This window comes from Pteronotus mesoamericanus, unplaced genomic scaffold (genome assembly GCF_021234165.1).
Source record: "Pteronotus mesoamericanus isolate MK-2021 breed Mesoamerican mustached bat unplaced genomic scaffold, CSHL_Meso_final scaffold_54, whole genome shotgun sequence".
Taxonomy (NCBI): domain Eukaryota; kingdom Metazoa; phylum Chordata; class Mammalia; order Chiroptera; family Mormoopidae; genus Pteronotus; species Pteronotus mesoamericanus.
In genome coordinates, this window is record NW_026555321.1 from 50142369 (window position 1) to 50163135 (window position 20767).

Here is a 20767-nt window from a genome sequence, read left to right on the forward strand (position 1 = left end):
CAAAGAAAAACCTTGGCACAGAGCAGCTTTAGTTATGGTTGCTGCTGTGGTTATTGCCAGTATTTCGAGAGGTGGCATGGGTGATAGTGAAGGTTTTATTTTCTGTTACAGCAAGCAGACAGCTTTGCCACATTTTTCTGCTGGAAGCTGATAGAGAGCTAGGGGAGGTAGATGGAACAGGAGGAAACAGCTTCAGGATACTTCTTCCTAACGAGATCATTATTCATAAACTCTAACTGCTCATTCTCTAGGTTTTATTGCTGTTTAAGAGCTGAGTGTAACGTCCTTAATTAAAGTCAGGAGTTGGACGCATAAGAAAGACATAGAGAACATCTGAAATTCTGAATGTAAAATAACTCTTTAAATGGATTATTTTGGTAAGAAAGAATAAAACTTTATATCCTAATGGGGAAAAATAATCTTTTAAAAAATTTTTGAGCCTGTGAAGTTTGTTCTGAACCTAATGGTTCTATAATTCAGATTTTCCTGCTTCCTTGCAAAAAGCAATCTTCCTGGGTTCTACCAAATACTTGTATTTATGCTCTCAACATTTACAAGTACTTTCATACCTACTACCTCACAAGGGCTTGAAAGGTAGGCACAATCACCTTTAGTGTGAGTTAGCTAGACAAGCTTTATTATGCTTGCAGTCTACTTTTCCTTGCTGTGGGGCTTCTTGGAGTCTCTACATATGATGGGCACTGGGAATCCCATAGAAGGGAACAGTAGTCAGCATTTCTCAAACTTGTGTGACACATTCTTATCTGTAGCATTTCTCATGGGGCTAGTGGGGAGATGCTATTTTGGATATACACTTTAAAAAAGAAATCTTTTTCTTAGGAGGTGTTTGTAGTCACCATACTTAAAAGGTAATCAAAGAAAAGGCAGGGAAATTTTGGGGTATGATAGGGCTGAATCAAAGGTGGGGCAAGAGCTGCTTCAGGAAGATTCCATGGCTTTTTCGTCTCAGTTGCCTTATTCATCTTGTGTAAAGACTGAAATGTCATTTGCAGATCACTAGTTCCAGTTTTGGAGCCATTTCTAGGCCCTGGGCCCTATGAAAAAGCTCAGGATAGTTTGCCATCTTCCCAGATCTGCCTCTACCGTTGTACTGAATGGTCACATAATAGCTCTTTCTTCTTCTTTCCCACATCTCTCCAATCTCACTCTGCCCCCTCCCAGAGAGGTGCTGTTGGCTGACTGTTTGTTTGAACCAGGTGGCCTCAAGGCAAAGCTGGAACAGGGCATGTGGGTGTTAACTGAGCCACATGGGGCTGTAGAGCATCTGGGCTGTCAGCGACCCAAGACTTTGTCTCTGCCTAACATGAAAGCAAGCAGCCGCAGAACATTTCCCAGATGGGGAGTTGGACTGGTGGATTACACAGGAGATTAAAAGAATTATTTTTGGTTTCCCTCATGAATAGGTGTAAACTTGCTTTTCACTTGCTAAAAGTAAGAAGTCAGTATTTTGAGAGGAATCTCTTCATCCATATGACCAACTTTAAATGACCATCTGCAGCTGTGGGTCTTAGGGAGGAGCTACTTCCTTCCCCTAAACCAGCAACATTTGGCAATGCCTGGGGACATTTATAGTTATCATCAATGGGGTGGGTGGTATATGGGTAACAGTACTGGTGTCTAGAAGGTAGAAGTGGGGGGATGCTGCTAAACAGCTTATAATGCATGAAATAGTCCCCACATAAAAGAATTATCCAATGCCGAATAGTCAGTAGTGCAGAGACTGAGAAACCCTGCTCTAGGCTCTGTGGTTAATCACAGGGCACTGGGGTCAGACAGGCCAGGATTCAAATCCTGCCTTCATCACCTACTGCCTGTGTGTCCTAAACAAATCAATTCACTTAATTCTCCCATTTGTCAAAGAAATCTGCTAATAGCTACCTCATAAGGTCATTAGTATAGAACAAGGCACTTATAATGATAAGACTTTACTGTCACTATTCTGTAAAAGGTACTGCACTGGCCCCATGAAAGACAGGGAGTTGACAGGTCTGGGTAGAACCTCAGATGCCAGGTGCTACAGAATGCATAGAAGGTGGCAGGAAAGCATTTGTAGAAGAGAAAGAGCATCAATCTGTGGCCCTAAGGCTTGTCATACTGAGAACTGTGCAGTTCACTAGAACGTTCTGCCACAGAGAACACATTCCTCCATGTTTGCACTATCTGGTATGATAGTCAAAATGTTGCTACTGCAAGGAGCTGAACTTTAAATTTTATTTAATTTTAATTCATTAAAATTAAGATGCTGCACATGGCTAATGGCCCCATAATGGACAGAGCAGGTGTAGGAGAGGAGAAGAAGTTGATGTAGACCAAATATTGACAATGTGTGTATATATATGTGTGTATGTGTATATGTATGTCCCTCTGTGTATGTGTGTGTCTGTGTATGTATGTGTCTGTGTGTGCATGCATTTGTGTGAATATGTGTGCATATGTGTTTTTTTTTGTGTGTGTATGTGTTGAGGACTCAGCTGTGGCACAGAAATGAGAGGGGAAGACATCACTTATGATTAGCAACTTCATGGAACAGACACTGGGAGAGTGGGCCTGCAGGGTACACAGGCTTCTGTCAGCAAAATTTGGGGCCCCCCGGGGTAGGGCGAATGAATTCCATGCAGAAGAAGCCTGAAAGTAAAGGTGTAGGCAGGGGCAGAGGAATTGAGTATGTCTATACGTAAAGGTCAGGTCCTAAGACAAGAATACCACACCTTTTGAATTCAACAGATGTGCCATTCGAACATACAGCACCCCTGATAGGTGATGTAAAAGGAAGTTGTATGATAGCATATCTTGTTTTAAGTCCAGGAAATGGAAACGCCATGTTTTATAGGACACGTCTTTAATGACTCTACCAGAATGTGGTCAATGTGGGTTTTAGAGCACAGGTCTCAGTGACTTCAAGTACAATGTTTTCCACTCTGTCCCACAAGGCCACCAGGTCTGTGTGTGGGCACAGAAGTTGTGGAACTAATATGAGAAGATGGAAGACTGCTGAAGACAAATTTTGACAATTTGACAATTTGCTTCTGGCTGCTCTGATTTCTGGAACCCAGTTAAGGATGGATGGGCAGAGGATAATCGGTACTATGAAACTCCCTGTCTGAATCCAATTTTACTGCAGACACCCGGACATTGACTAAAAATTTTCCTAGAAATCTATTAAGTATTGTGAGTCTATGAAGCAGTACCTACTTATTAGCTACCAGGTAGCTAAGGTGAGCAATTGCTGTGCAGATTTCACCACCAGGGGAGAGGAAAAGAATATTAGCGTCTGAAACCCGAGGTTTGCAATAGAGTTTGCTGCTGGAGAAAGGAAAGGATCTCCCAGCATAAGGAACATATGCCAAATATGCCAAGCTGTAATGTTCACTAAAGACAAGTAAAGGACTGTCAGCAACGCAAATATTTTTTCATGCTAAGAGGAAATCATCTTGTGCGACCCAAAACTTTGTCTTTTCTGGTTCCTGGCCAGAACCAAGGATTCATCTCTGGATGGAAAGTAGCTATGGCTCTGCAAGTTTGGTTACATTTTAAGGTTCCATATCTTAAAATATCTGGCTCAGTCAACAACCCAACATTTTGATCAATAAAATGGAAACAAAATTTCATAGTCTGTGGACTATTAATTTTGGAAGGGAAAAATAACATGAGATAAATAATATTTATCTCAAAATAAATATTTGGATGTTAAAAAAATGAGAAAGATATGTAACCTTTGAAAACATCTTTGAAAATTTAGTACATTGTTCCTAAGAGCTATATCATAGAAGAGTTAAAATGAGATTAGAAAAACCAAAACTGAGTGACATTTTCAATCTGTGGATAGCTTAATTCATTATTTTAGTCATCTGGTATTAATACAATAATTCCATAACTTAAAGATAAACTTCAAAATAACATCTAGGTCTTCAGTTAAAGTTTGTAGAGTTTTACCCTGTCTAGGATTTTGGACAAGAACTCCAGGTAACAAGGTTGCCATTTTTTACCTCCCTGGTTTACAAACATCTACTCTCTTTTTTGTGCTCAGACACTTAGATTAAGTCAGATATGTTTTGAAACTACTTTGCCTCTTAATTTTTAAACCCTTGTTTATTTTAAATAAATTTAATCCATATGTTTCTGATTCATTTACACTTAACTCATCAAAATGCTGTTTCATAAAAAAGCTCTTTGATGTTCAAATTGCCTTTGGAGCTATTTTTAATAAGAGTTTTTTTAAAGCCTCCCTACTTAGAAACAGAAATTTCTATTTCAATACAATTTAACAACTAGGGGTCCAAAGGTTTGGGTTCAGTTCATTATTTAAATGAAATAACGTATGTAAAATGCTTCGTAAATTTTGAAGCCATCGATGCCTGTTCGTGATTAGTGTTGCTATTGTTATTAAGACCATGTAGAGGGCAGAAGGTTCAAGGTTTCCTCTTCCCACAGTGGGCTGGACCAATCATCTTATGCCTTGCTCCTATTTAATTATAACATTATTTTATTCTATAACATTATTTTATTTTTTTCTGTTCTTAACAACACATTCCTCAAATGACTAGTAAAATAATGAAGTAGTGTGTCAGAGAGTGAGCCACCACTCAGACTGGAATCCTTTTATAGCTGATCTCTCACTTGTGCCTACTGTGTGTAGCATTTGGATTTTCAGGCGGCTTTCGTTGACTTACGGGTCAGGGTCATCTCGTTGTATTATTTGTATGAATTGAAAGACTTTGAAAGAAAAATATTTGACTAAGAAGGAAGTTTTGTGAGCAGGCACGTGCGGATAGGAGGGAAATGACTAGTGCCAGGTGGTCTCTCCCCTAGCGATGTGGAGAAGTTGCAGGTGTTTTTAAGGTGGACTCTGGCCAGTATTGCTCAGGCTCAGGTGGCAAAATGTGAAGCAGAGTCTTTTCCCACTTCTGGGTGGAACCAAGTTCCACCTTGGCTGTGTGGAAGCACTTCTACGTTGGTGACAGTGTCTGGAGGAACTGTGGGACAATGTGGCTGAGATTTCTATTTGGTAGGAGATGACAAAGGAGTTTTGGCAACACACAGAAGTTGCCTGTAGCAGCATCATCCAGATAAGTTAACCTAAGCACAGGTGAGCCTCCCCTGGGTCCCTAGAAACATTTTGAGGTGTTTGTGTGTGCATGTCCCCAGGGTCTCCATGACCTCATTCCTAGCTGGAGTCTGATGAGGTCTTGGGCCATTCAGGTTACATGTGAAAATTGCAAAATGGCTGTTTTGTTGCTCCTGTCTTGACAATTGCTCAAAAGGTCTTGACCACCCTAACAAAAGTGTACAGGAAATCTTTGTCTCCTGGAAGTTGACCCTGATCTTGTGTGAAGTGCATACTTTCAGCTTTCACATACTCTCCTGATGGCTCAGCCCACTGCACACCAGGCTGCCTTTAGGAATTTAGTAGCAAACATGAAACTCTTTATCACACAATGAAAGGAACATTGCTTTGCCCTTTCGCACATCAGTCTTTCTTGGTGAATGGCTCCCTAGCCTTCTGATTCTTGCCGTATGGAACAATCGGTCCCTTCAGTGAACTTGCCAGCAGTAATCAGTTACTTCTCCTAGCCATAAATTTTAACCATTCTTTTTTAAGGGGGCAGAAATTAAAGTAACAAAGGGAGGTGGCTATAAAGAACAGAACTGTCAGAATAGTAAATGTTTGAGTCATTTGTTTGGTCCTTGGTTTAGGGTTGACTGATTTTTAGCACTAATCTGGGTTTGGAGTATTTCTTAGGACAAAGAGACCCTATTTTAATTTCCATCTCCAGCAAAGACTGTGATTTTTAAGTGTGGAAAAGCTTGTAAGTGCTTTTTTAATATTACAATTCAAAAACTGATATTTTTCCTTCTTTTTGGAGATCTGGTATCTGCTTGGCTATCTCCTTTTTTTCACAAAACAAACCAGATTTTTGACAACACCTTCTGAACTCTGTCTTTTAAAGACATTGCCTGAGAAATCACCTGGTCCAGATAAATTGTAATTGCTGCTGTGAGCATCTAATTCCACCAGGTCTCATTTGAAAAAGAGGGGGAAATTCTCTAAATTACTAATACTTTTAGGTCCAGCAGCAGTTTTTTTATTGTCCTCATAGCACCTGGTATAACCTGCTTGCTTTCAATTCTTCTGAGAGCCTGTGGATTTGAAATGCAAAAAGAAAACAGGATCCCCTAAGTCTACAGGGCAAGGCAATCTGCTTTCACGCAGAAAACACTGAACATTTCCAAACATGTGGCCTGCTAAGCTCCCTCAGTCAGGGTCAGATTTATGTATTTGCTCTGTAACTAAGATTTTTGTACACCAGGCAAAATACCTTCGAGTATTTACAGTGTAAGCTATTTTCCTAAAGCAAACAGCTGCACCGCCAAGCTCAGTAAACCCCTGTCCCCAGACACAGGAGCCAGAACCTTTTCTGGGAGCAGGTGTGCCTTCACTAGGAAGAGCCCTTCCTTGGGCCTCACTCTCTGAATGTCTGAACATTTTGCCGCCTCCCAGAGATGCAATCTGATTACTTCTGAGAGCCTTTGAAGGGGCAATTATTTTCCCTTTGATAAGAAAAACTGCAGAAAGAGTCCAGTTATTACAATCTAAAGGGAAGAGCTGGGTGGCTGTTAGAGGAAGGTGTAGATAAAGTTTGAGCTATTACAAAGGCACTCTATCTTCATTTTTCTTCTTCTTTTTAAAATGTATTTTATTTAAAAAAATTGCCCTCCCTCTTTTCTGGCAGGGAGGGTGGAGGTTTTGGTCCAGAGCTGGAATTTGAAAGGGAAACAAAAAGCAAAGCATGAAGTTGCTTTCCTGCTTGGAACTTCGTGTTATTTTTGCTTGTGAGACTCCTAGCTGCCCTCCATTGTGCAGTAAGAATTCGCCCACATTCCTGCAGACAGGACTTTAAATAACCAGGAGGAAGTGACATGAGGGGATGGAGCAATCCATTGACTTTTACATTCCCTAATTTGTTATTAAGCACCCACTCGATGATTCCGGCGGGGCTAAGGTGACTGTCATAGAGGAGTTGGATAGGATCCCTGCAGGAGATCAAAGATATCTCCTTCATTGTTTGAACTCAAAATCTTCATAATTTCAACCACTCCCTTACCCCTTTTGGAGAATGGCTGTTAAAGTGGAAATGCTGTATGAGGATGGTGAATATAAACATAATATTCTATCATATTTATTCTCTTATTTTGAATTACGAGGTCCAATGTAACATGGCAGAATTACAGTTCTATAGCCAGAAGAGTTGAGTCCTTATTCTGGCTCTGCTAATACCTAATTGTGTTATGTGATCCTGGACACATGACTTTCCTCCTCTGGGCCTCAGTTTCTCCATAGGCACAATGAGCGAGGAAGGGTTTTTAATTGTCTTCCAGCTTCATGATAATACAATTTGTTAATAGTTTAAAAGCAAATATCTAGATAAATTGTGATGGGGGAGCTAAAGTTCTCACATGTGGTCTAATCTGAAAGAGAAAAAGGCAGGGAGGAGAGAGTCCTGTACATGTAGATTAAGGCTCCCCATGAACAACATATCAGGCTAATTGGGGACAGTGAAGGGGGCAGGAAATAGCACAGGATATAGAGTCAGGCTACCTGGCTCTGAATTCTGATTCTACCACTATATAACCTGAGACAGGTTATTTACTTTTTCTGAACCTCAGGGTCCTCATTTACAATGGGTTTAATATTGGTACCTGCCATATAACATTTTTGTGAGGATTAAGTCAGACTGCTCATTTAGCACAGATTATCTGGAGTACATTCAGTTCTCTAAATCAGAGGTCTGCACAGTGTGGCCTGGAGACCCCTGGGGAGCCTGTCATGGAGCCTGTGAGGTCAAAATCTTTTCATGATAATACTAAGATATTATTTGACCTTTCACTCTTATTCTCTCATGAGTGTACAGTGGAGTTTTCCAGAGGCTAGGTGACGTGTGATATTGTCACAGATTGAATGCAGAAGCAGTTATGAGAATCCAGCTGTCTCGTATTAAGCCAGTCATTAAAATTTCTGCAACAATGTAAAATAATGTTACTCTTCTCTCTAATTTTTTTTTGTTTGGAAAATATAGTTATTTTAATAAAATATGCATTTTTGTTAACATGTAATAAGTTTATTGCTATTTTAAGTACATGAATAATTACATTTTTAGTTGGAATTTCAGGCATGGCAAATAGCAGAAGCTCTAACTCACATAAACAAAATCTATTCAGAGTGATCAATAATTTTCAAGAGTGTGGTTTTAAAAATAAAGACAAGTTTGTCTATAAAATAAATTCCCCAAAGTGAAACTAAAAAGAATAAATAAATAAATAAAAATAAAGAAAAAATATATTTCTGCATTAGTTTCCCATTGCTACAACACAGGAGCTGTAAAAACATCACAAATATTGTCTTAAAAATAACACAAATTTATTCTCTTAATGTTCTAGAGGTCTGAAGTCTAAAAATAGGTCCCCAGGACTGTGTTCCTCTGGACACTCCAGTGGATGATCTGCTTCCTTTTGCTTTCTAGCTTCTGACACTGCCTGCATCCCTTGGCTGTGACCCCTTTCCTCCATTGTCAAAAACAACAACATAGCTTTTTTAAATCTTTCCTTGCCTTTGTGGTCACATTGTCTTTGCCTCTCTGATCCCTGGCATCCTTCTTCTAAGGACACTTGTAGTTTCACTGGTCCTCCTGCATAATCCAGGCTAATAATCTTCCATCTCAAGATCCTTAACTTTATCACAACTGTGAAGTCCCTTTTGCCATATAGGAACACATTTACAGTTTCTGGGGAATAGGATGGGGATATCTTAGGAGCCATTAGTCAGACTACAATTCCATTTTGAGTAATTTGCAATTTGGATCCTTAATATATAAAGAAAATAAAACAATTAAAAATTATAAGAATGGTATATATCAAGTTGAATGCAGATACATATTATTTCACTCATTTTGCCAATAAATATTCTTAAAGATCTATATGTATGTCTTTGCCCAAACTTTCAATCATTAGCTTAAGAGCCTCTTCTTGATGATGTCTTCTCTGCCTCCCTCTGGAGGGTTTCCTTTCCTTGTTATCTACACAGACCCTGGCACAGAATAAGAACTCCATAATTGTTAGCTGACATTATTTTAATTATTTTTTTTCTAGTCTATCCCTTCTACTAGTCTCTAAACCACCATTCTCAAAAGCAGGTTTCTCAAAACACTTCTCCCATGAGATTATACCATATAAAACAGTTCTATGGTCAAAACATTTCAGGAAACACTACATGTCGTATGCTCCTTTTTGGAGATTCACGGTGCATATTAGCATATTTAAGGTTCTGAAAAGTCCTGAGGTGTCAAGGGGTGAAGGTAAGGTTAATTGAACACAACATTTTTCCAGTCTATTTGCCCAAGGAATCTATTTTTCCTATAAAATTAACATTCCACTGTCAGAAACACTGCTCTAAGCTCCATGGGATAAGGACTAAATTGTATTCTCCCTTGTATCATTTTTGGCTGGCTTGTTCCTGGATATAGTAAGTACTTGATAAGTATATGTTGAATGAATGCATTGAGGAAGAGGAAAAGAAAATTGGTAAGACAAGATCTCTTCCTGGCTCTGGCTAGGTAGCTCAGCTGGTTGGAGTGTTGTCCAGCTATACCAAGGTTGCAGGTTCTATCTCCAGTCAGGGCACACAGAAGAAGCAACCAATGAATGCATGAATGGGTGGAACAACAAATTGCTATTTCTTTCTCCCTGTCTCTTTTTCTCTCTCTCCCTTTTTCTCTCTCTCTAAAATGAATAATAAAAAAGACTTGTTCCCTCAAGTTGCTAAAAATGAATAAGACAAATGCTTAAATGATTATATAGTCATAGGTAAATGAAAAAGCAATCTAACCCAGGATTGTTAATAAGAAGGACAAAATAAAATCCAAATGCTTAAAACGAACCTAAATGTTAAATAGAACTGAAGCAGGTAATTCAAGCAGCCCTTTGATCCTTGTGGACTGCCCTCTCTCAAAAAGGAAACAAGAAAATCTGATCTGTAGAGAACAGAACAGAATAGAAAGAAATAATGTCTTTTGATATAGAATTAAGATTATTACAGAAAAGATTAAGCTAGTATTAATACTTTAAGTCATATCTCCATTGTGCCTTAGTGATGGCTGAGAACCCAGTACTCACATCCAATTATGGCTGTGAACCTGCAGGCAGTCAGTTTGAGGGTGTAAACCTGCTGCTTGCTGCGAAAGGCTAGGCATGAGTTTTCCAACTCCAGCCACCATCATTTGACAGAAACCAAGGTTCTCTTGACATGGGAAGCAGCAATGGCCCCACTCTGAGATGGCACCGAAGGCCAGGGCAATCACTAGTTGAACCAGCCATTCCAGCAGCTGATTCACGGCCACACTGGGTCTCTTTGTTGGTTGACTCTGAGAGCTGATTTAACCAAGGTCATGAAAGGGCACCAAGCACTCGTTCACATATGCTCTGCTAATCCCACTGTGAGGGGGAAATAAACAAAACCAATTCAAGCAAGAAGAGCAAGAAGTTGGGATGGCTCAGTGGAAGGGGCAAAAAATTTGGGGGCTACCAGAAACATCTGGTTTTTGATCCTGGCACTGTCATTCTTACCATGTACAAATTACTTAGCCTCTATGAGCTTGTGTCTTTAGTTGAGAAATCTGAATATAACTTCTGTGTAGGGATGTTTTACTTATGTCCTAGAAATAAGTTTTGTAAAGAACATGTGTTAGGCGCTCAACAAATAATAGTAGGAAAGCATTTATAATAATGTTTATTAATTAATATATAATGACATATTATATTTTATATTAATGTATAGTAATATTTATATTAATGTAATGTAAAATATACTATAATATAAAATTATAAATAAACACAAAATAATCGATCAATATATAATGACAGAATAATATTTGTGAATTACTAATCTTTGTTCCCCTTCTCATCAGATTTCTTTTAATCCTTTAACCATGTCCCCCATTTGGGAAGTTGTCCATTCTCAGTTCACTGCATCAGAGAATAGATGAACTAGCAGAAAAGCAGGTAAGAAGGATGCTCTTCTGGACTTTGTGTTTCAAAAATTAAAAACAAAGGAATGAAAGGAAGACTCATTGCACAGACTTGTGCTGCCCAGCCTGGTTGTCAGTAGGCTTTTGCAACTGGAGCCATGTCTTTTAGAGAAGCCTAGAAGGTCATGGAAAGGCACCCACAACATCTGCTGGGGCAAGTGTCAACAGGGGAATAGATGTACCTTCTTCCAATGCCTTGGCAGAGTACAGTTCTCATCTTTAAAACTTAGCAGCAACCCTGGGGAAAACACAAAGACCATAAATGGGTGGGAATTAAGTTTCTTCCATCTTTATTAAAAGGGGACCTGAAATAGTAATTAAAGCAAAGTATTGAAAAATAACATTATATTCCTTGAATACTTGAACCACAGGTTGAGATTCACTCTTTGTTTTAATGATTTCAAATGCATAGCAAGTTAATGTAAAGGTGGGTCACATATGTTAGAAAGACCCAAGATGGTAGAGGAATAAGTGGAAGCTACACTAACCTCCTCCCAGGACCAAACTGGAATTACAATTAAATTATAGAAAAATCATCCTGAATAACCAACTGAACACTCGCTGGAGAGAAGCCTTATAACCACAGACAGATTGAAGAAGCCACATCATCACAATGAGAGAGTAGAGGAGGCATGAGAGGGCTGGCTGAGCTCCCATGGGTGGCAGCTTGAAGAGCTGGAAGGTTATTTCAGAGGCTGGGGTTTCCTCCTGAGAAGTGTAGTATCTAAACCCCAAGCTGGGCTCCCCATCCTATAGCACCAGAACTGGGAAAGGAACCCAAATAAGAGATGGCTGTGAAAAGCAGCATGGTTTCTGTCCACCAAGGAGAGATGGCTGGAGACACAGAGAGCTCTTAAGGGACCAACGCACAGGACTCCATTTGCAACCACTTATCTGGGGCTCCAGCAGAGGGAGAGCAGAGTGGACTAGAGACTCTTGAGGAGAGTCTGGGGTTGGTGGCTCTGGTGAGAGAACTGAAGGAATAGCCACCAGGATTCCAGTACTGAGTCATTCTCCATACTGCAGGAGCCATCTTCCTCAGGCAGAGCAATCCCCTCCATGTGGCTTCAGCCTGAGGGGAAACAATAGCCCCACCCACAGGAATTACTTTACCCTACCCTGTGGTGTTTAAGTCCTGCTGCTGAGGAGTACAGCTTGAAGACATTCACTGATTAACCCAAAAGAAAGCCTGCAAGCAGAGGCAGATCCCCCAGGCCTAGTGCTAGTAAAAGTTGGCCTTGTTGCATAGTCTGGTTCTTTCTGCACAAACTCAGGCCCAGCAGAGGGAACCATAAGCTGTGGATCTCTGATAGCTCCAAACAGGTTGTTCAGGGCCAGTCACAGTCAGGGTTTGGCTTTGGCCTCAACCAGAGTCTTTCAAATTTACCTATTACATAGAAACAAACACAAGGAGGCAACCAAAATGAGGAAACAAAGAAACAGGCCCCAAATGAAAGAACAAAAGAATTCTCCAGAAGAACTAGGTGAAATAGAGGCAAGCAATTTATCAGATAGAGAGTTTAGAGTAAGGATTATAAGAATAATCAACAGCATGAAAAAAGACATAGAAACCATAAAAAAAGACCAGTCAGAAATAAGGAATGCAATATTTGAACTAATACATTGGAAGGGATAAACAGTAGGTTAGATGAAGCAGTGTATTGAATCAGCGATTTAGAAGACAAGGTAAAAAAAAGAAAAACACCCAAACAGAGCAGCGAAAAGAAAAAAAGAATTTAAAAAATGAGGAGAGCTTAAGAGACCTTTGGGACAACATGAATTGTAACAACATCCGCATCATGGGAATACCAAAAGGAGAAGAGATTGAGCAAAGAATCGAGAACCTATTTGAAGAAATAATGACAAAAACTTTACCAATCTGGTGAAGGAAAAAGACTCATAAGTCCAGGAAGCTCAGAGAATCCCAAACAAGTTGTACTCAAAGAGGCCTACACCAAGACAGATCAAATTATAATGACAAAGCTTAAAGACAAGGAGAGGATCCTAAAAGCCACACAGAAAAGCTGGTAGTTACTTACAAGGGAGCACAAATTAGACTGTCATCTGATTTCTTAAAAGAAACATTTCAGGCCAGAAGGGAGTGGCGTGAAATATTCAAAGTGATGAAAAGCAAGGCTACTTTACCTAGCAAGGCTATCATTAAACAGTGAAGCTTAAAATTGAAGCTTCCCAGACAAGAAAAAGCTCAAGGATTTTGTTATACCAAATCAGTACTGCAACAAATGTTTAAGGGCTTAAGAAGAAGAAGAAAAAGAGGGGGGAAAAAAAGGAGGAAAATAACAATAAAATGGCAATAAATATGTATCTATCAATAATCACTTTAAATGTAAATGACTTAACTGCTACGATCAAAAGACATAGGGTAGCTGGATGGATAAGAAACCAAGATCCATATATATGCTGCTCCCAAAAGACCCACCCCTGTTTGAAAGACACACACAGGCTAAAGGCAAAGGGATGGAAAAAGATATTTCATGTTCATAAAAAGGAAAAAATCTGGGGCAGCAATATTTATATCTGACAAAATAAACTTTAAAACCAAGGCTATAGTAAGAGACAAAGAAGGACACTACATAATGATAAAGAAAACAATCAAACAAGAGGACATATACGTTAGTAAATATGCACCCAACATAGAAGCACCTAAAAATATACAGCAAATCTTGGTGGACACAAAGGGAGAGAGAGACAGAAATACAGTTATTGCTGGGGTTTTTAACACCCCATTGACTTCAATGGGTAGACCTTCCAGACAGAAAATCAACAAGGAGACAGCAGCTTTAAACAACACTCTAGATCAAATGGATTTAATTGATATCTTCAGAGCATTTCACCCCAAAGCAACAGAATATACATACTTTTCAAGTGCACATGGAACATTTTCTAGGATAGACCACATGTTGGGACACAAAACAAGTCTCAATAAATTTAAGAAGACTGAAATCATATCAAGCATCATCTCTGACCACAATGCTATGAAACTAGAAATCAATCACAAGAAGAATACTGAAAAATATACAAAGACATGGAAGCCAAATAACCTGTTACTAAACAACAAATGGGTCAAAAAAGAGATCAAGGAAGAAGTCAATAGATACTTTGAAACAAATGAAAATAAGAACACACCAATCCAAAATCTGTGAGACACAGGTAAAGCAATCCTAAGAGGGAAATTCATAGTGTTAAAGGCCTACTTCAAAACAATAAGAAAAAGCTCAAATAAATGATCTAACTTTATACTGAAAGGAACTTGAAAAAAACAAGAAAAGCCAAAAAATGAGTAGAAGGAAGGGAATAATAAAGATCAGAGCACAAATATATGAAAAAGAGTCAAAAAAAGATACAAAAATAAATGAAGATAAACAAGATTGACAAACCTTTAACCATACTCATCAAGAAAAAAAGAGAGGACTCAAATAAGAGAAATCAGAAATGAAAGAGGAGAAATTACAACTGATACCACAGAAATACAAAGGAATGTAAAAAAATATTATGAAAAACTATATGCCAACAAATTGGACAACCTGGATGACATGGGTAAATTCCTGGAAACATACAATCTTCCAAAACTGAATCAGGAAGAATCAGAGAATCTGAAAAGACAGATTACACCTAATGAAATTGAAGCAGTCATAAAGAAACTCCCAACAAACAAAAGCCCTGGACCAGATGACTTCACAGGTGAATTTTACCAAACATTCTGAGAAGAACTAACACCTCTCCTTCTCAAACTATTTCAAAAAATTCAAGAGGAGGGAAGGCTCCCAAGCTCATTTTATGAGGCCAGCATTATCTTAATTCCAGTACTAGATAAAGACACGACAAGAAAAGAAAATTATAGGTCAATATTGCTGATGAACATAGATGCTAAAATCTTCAGCAAACTATTGGCAAACCAACTACAGCAATGCATCGAGAAGGTCATACACCATGATCAAGTGGGATTTATTCCAGGAATGCAAGGTTGATACATTTGCAAATCAATAAATGTGATTCACCACATAAACAAAATGAAGGATAAAAACCACATGATCATATCAATAGATGCAGAAAAAGCATTTGATAAAACCCAACACCCATTTATGTTGAAAACTCTCAGCAAAGTGGGGATAGAGGGAACATACCTAAAAATAATAAAGGCCATATATGATAAACTTACTGCCAGCATCATACTTAATGGGCAAAAGCTCCAAGCATTCCCCTTAAGATTGGGAATGTGACAGGGATGTCTGCTTTCACTTCTCTTATTCAACATAGTACTGGAAGTCCTAGCTACAGCAATCAGACAAGATGAGAAATAAAAGCCATCCAAATCAGAAAGGAAGAAGTAAAACTGTCTTTATTCTCAGATGACATGATTCTGTACATAGAGAATCCTAAAGATTCCACCAGGAACCTACTAGAACTAATAAATGAATTAAGCAAAGTAGCAGGATACAAAATTAATATCTAGAAATCAGATGTATTTTTATATTCCAATAATGAACAAACAGAAAGGGAAGTCAAGAAAACAATCCCATTCACAATTGCTTTAAAAAGAATAACATACCTAGGAATAAACCTAACCAAGGATGTAAAAGATCTGTACTTGGAAAATTACAAGACACTAAAGAAGGAAATTGAAGAAGATACAGATAAGTGGAAGTACATTCTGTATTCATGGATAAGAAGAATTAACATCATTAAAATGTCCATACTACCCAAAGCAATCTGTTGATCCAATGCAATTCTTATCAAGATTCCAATGACATATTCCACAGAACTAGGAAAAATATTTCAAAAATTTATATAGAACCACAAAGGGTCCTGCATAGAAACAGCATTCTGGAGAAAGAAGAACAAAGTTGGAGGAATCATGCTACCTAATATCAAACTGTACTATAAGGTCATAATAATCAGCATAGTACTGGCACAAAGAAACCCCCCATAGATCAATGGAACAGAATAGAGAGCCCAGAAATGAACCCATACCTTGGTAGTCAATTAATATTTGACAGAGGAAGCAAGCACATACAATGGGCTAAAGATAGTTTATTCAATAAATGGTGTTGGGTAAAGTGGACAGATATGTGCAGAAAAATGAAACTAGACCACCTTCTTACACCACATACAAGAATAAATTGAAAATGGATCAAAGACTTAAACATTATATCCCAAACCATAAAAATCCTAGAAGAAAACATAGACAGCAAAATCTCAGATATAGCTTGCAACAATATTTTATCAGATATATCTCCCCAGACAAGGGAAACAAAAGAAAAAATAAACAAATGGGACTACATCAAGCTAAAAAGTTTTTGTACAGCAAAGGAAACCATCAACAAAATAAAAAGTAAGCCCACAGAATGAGAGAATGTATTTGCCAATACATCTGATAAGGGGTTAAGATAAAAAATTTATAAAGAAGTTACAAAACTCAACACCAAAAAGACAAACAACCCAATTAAAAAATGGGCAAAGGACCTAAATAGACACTTCTCCAAAGAGGACATACAGATGGCCAATAGGCATATGAAACAATGCTCAATGTCACTAATCATCAGAGAAATGCAAATTAAAACCACAATGAGATATCATTTCACACTTGTCAGAATGGCTATCATCAACAAACCAACAAACAAGTGCTGGCAAGGATGTGAAGAAAGGGGGGCCCCTTTCCACTGTTGGTGGGAATGCAGACTGGTGCAGCCACTGTGGAAAACAAATGGAGATACCTCAAAAGTTAAAAATGGATCTGTCTTTTGGCTCAGCAATCCCACTTCTTGGAATATACCCAAAGAAACCCAAAAGACTAATTAGAAAGAACATAAGCACCCCTATGTTCATTGTAGTGTTATTTAACTATGGGACATTTATACAGTGGAATACTAGTAAGCCAAAAAAAAGAAAATTTTCCCCTTTGCAATGACCTGGATCAACCTGGAGAACATTATGCTAAGTGAAATAAGCCAGTCAGAGAAACACAAATGCTGTGTGATTTCACTCATATATGGAATCTAATGAACAAACTGAACTAAGAAACAAAATAGAGACAGACTCATAGATAGATGGCAGGATGACAGCTAATGGGGAATGGGAGGGAGGGATTGAGCAAAAAGGTAAAAGGATTCATGGAAATGGAGAACAGTGTAGTTCTTGCAAAGGGGATGAGGGTACAAGTGGACTAAATGGTAATGAAAAAAATACAATAAAAATTTTAACTTTGGGAAAAAATTATAAAGGTGGCTGAAGATTTATGTGGGAGAAATAAGAATATTTGGTGACAAATATATATGACCTTTTATGAAGTAAAAAAAAGAACTATATGAAGAACTATATGATTTTGGTTCAGTATTAGCTATTGGTAATGCTGTGAGAAATATTTACACATTTCAGTGTTTACACAATATAATGTCCAGGTGGATATTAAATGTCTTGTAACGAATCTGGAATGATGGTACTGACACCATAAATACTTTGTTAACGAAGTACCACAACATATAAAAAGAAAGCTGTTACTGACATTATTCATGTGGTCACCATATTTCCTCAAGAATTTTACAAACAATAAGATTTGTTTAATTTAAGGGAAAAACAATCTGGACTAAAGGAAACTGCCAATAGCTCATGGGGCTTTTAATTCTTCATGTCTGTCATTTAATAAGAATCCATGTTACAGGGTGTTTTTTTTTTTTTTTTGCTTGTTTTTGTTTGACTGATTAATCAACTCACTACCAGTTCACATTTTTATCTCATCCTAATTTATAAAATATCAAATAAGAACTTTAAAATCCCAAATTCAAACTGTAATTGAAAAATAAAATTAAGAAAATACCCAAATTCAAAAATAGGAAAAGGTCAAACTCCCAAGGTTGTATACAAAATAATCACAATCTTGCCAAATATATACCAGCTCCAAATGTTCTAATTAGCTGTTGCTCCCATGCCCCCTCCCTCAAACTCTTCTGCTCCTTTCACTAGGCTCCCCTTAATTTGATTTAGAACTCTCTGATGCAGTCTCTACTATGATGTCCTTAAATATTTTCTGCTCAATTCTAATCCCTTTGGATTATTCACTCATTTCACTCAAGGAAAGATTTCTGGTACTTATCATGTGCCAGGTGCTGTGCCAGGCATCAAGGATTCATTGGTGAAAAAAACAGGTGTTGCTCTTGCCTTCATGAACCTGTCACAAAGCAACTGTCATCAACAGGGCTAACAGAAAACATCAGACCTACAGTTTGAACCTGGTTTCTTTCTGGTAGCTTTTGTTCAACATGTAGCAACAACGATTAATGTCTACTATTACCATTAAGGCAGGGCTTTAAAACATACTCATGATTTTTTCCTCACAATAACACAATAATTACCATTTTAAAGGGGAGGAAAACTGACTCCAAGATTACACAGTAGACTAGAATTGACCCTAACGTCTCTGTTTTATTGCCACCCCTACCCCTACCCAGCCACCTTAAATCATTAAGGCAGTGAGTATCTTTGATATCTTATTAGAACTCCCCTTTTTCTTAGTAGTAACCTTCCCTCCTGTCCTGACATCACCTTGATCTTGATGTCATATTGGAAGGTAACTGAAAAATCAAAGCCTGCTGAAGAATCATAATGTTACCTAAAAGAGAGCATTGGATCTGTCTCTAAAAGTCTTTCAGCACTAAAGGTCTACATCCCTGACATAGGACTTTCAGGTGCTGCAGCAAAGGTTGATAGTGTTCCTACAGGTAAATATGTTCCTTCTGCTTTAATAATAAAACACCCATTCTTTAGCTAAGACCATGATTGTCCCCCCCAAAAAATTATGTCTCCTGGTTTCCTTTGTAGCTAAGATGACCATGACATTGAGTTTTGGTCAATGGTATTCAAACAGAGTGGTCTGTGGATCTTTAAGAAAGTGTCTTTAATGGAAGGTGGCATGATTTTTTGTGTCTGTGTTCCTATTGGACGGAACACAGACATGAAGGCTGGGGCTCAAGCAATCAGTTTGGATAATGAGGTAGACATTGTGTTGATGACAATGGAGCAGGAAACTGTAAGAAACCTGTGCCTGATGATCAGGGAGTGTCCACCAGCCCTGAGCAGCTTACCTTTAGACTTTGTTTATGTAAGAGACAGTTAAAACTCCATATTGGTTTCTGTTTTGCGGGTTTTTATATCACTAACAGGTTAATCTAATACTAATGAAATAGGCACTATGATATTCTGGTGGAGAAATAGGAATAAAGGCCAGTGACTTCCCTGGTTTCCTTGAGTCAGACAGCTACTGATTCTCTCTACTTTGTCCATATACTGTCCTTAAGCCAGAATGAACTTGACAAAAAGCAGTTTATTAATGTTCAAATGCATTTTGGCAACCATATTTCAGGTGTCAAGGCCCCTGCCCCTGGAAGATCCTGAGAGTCCCTATCCCCTCAATTCGGACTTTGTATGGCTTTCTCCCAAAAAGCAGGCCTCTTTGTGACAGCAGCCATTGCCTCTACCACCTCAGCCCTACATTCACTTTGAGGAGTAATAAACTACCCTAACTGCTGCATACTCAAAATGACATTGTTCAAAGAAGCCCAAAGGGCAGAGAACCAAACAACAATATCAAATGTGCAATCTGGCAATATTGGTATGGAATGGATTGAAAAGAGAAGACATCAAATTGGGAGCAAGGAGAAAAATTAGGAAGGCATTAAAATCATCCAGGAGGCAAGTGTCAAGTGTTTGAATTAAGGCACTGCTGTAAGAATATGAAGGAGGGAGAATCAAGATGGCGGAGGAGTGAGGGGAAGTCACACTGACCTCCTCGCAGGACCAACCTGGAATTACAGCTAAATTGTGGAGACATCACCTGGAACAAACAACTGAATAATAGTGAGAGAGGAGCCTTGTAACCTTGGAGACAGGAGAATCAGCTTTAGCACAATCTGACTGGTAAAGAGTGTGGTACAGATCTGAGAAGGTGGGTGGGGCACCCACAGGCGGCAGCACCAGAAAGATATTGTAAGGGCCAGTGGGATCCCCCTGAGAAGAATGAGGTCTAAACCAAAGGCGGGAATCTCTAGCCCACAGCACCAGCGCCCAAAAAGTTCACGGAAAACAGCCAGCTGCGAAAAGTGGCAGGGCTGCTCTCAACAGGCGGCTGGATAGCAAAGAACTGTTTAAAGGGCCAACACATAAATTTTTATTTGCAGCCACTTACCCTAGTCTCTGGCAAAGATGGAGGGCAGAGTGGGCTAGAGATGCCTGAGGAGACACAGGGGAAGGAGGCTTTGGGGAGAGAACTGGCCAGTGGGATCTCGGTGCTGACTCCTCCCCCATGAGGCAGCAGCCATCCTGCTGAGGCAGAGACCACTCCCCCTGAGCGGCACCAGCATCAAAGGACCCAATAGCCCCTCCCCCAGGTGGGATTCCACCCTGCCCTGTGCTGTCTAAACTGCCACCTGAGTGCAGAGTGGCAGCCACAGACAGTAGATCCCTGCTAAAGGGGGCACAGAGAAGTCTGGCAACACTTGAGGAGACACTGGGGACAGAGGCTTTGGGGAGAGAATGGAGAGACTAGCCGGCTGGATCCCAGTGCCGACTTATCCCCCATACAGCAGCAGCATGAGAGGACCCAATAACCCTGTCCCCAGAAGGGACTCCACCCCACCCTGAGCTGTCTAAGGCAG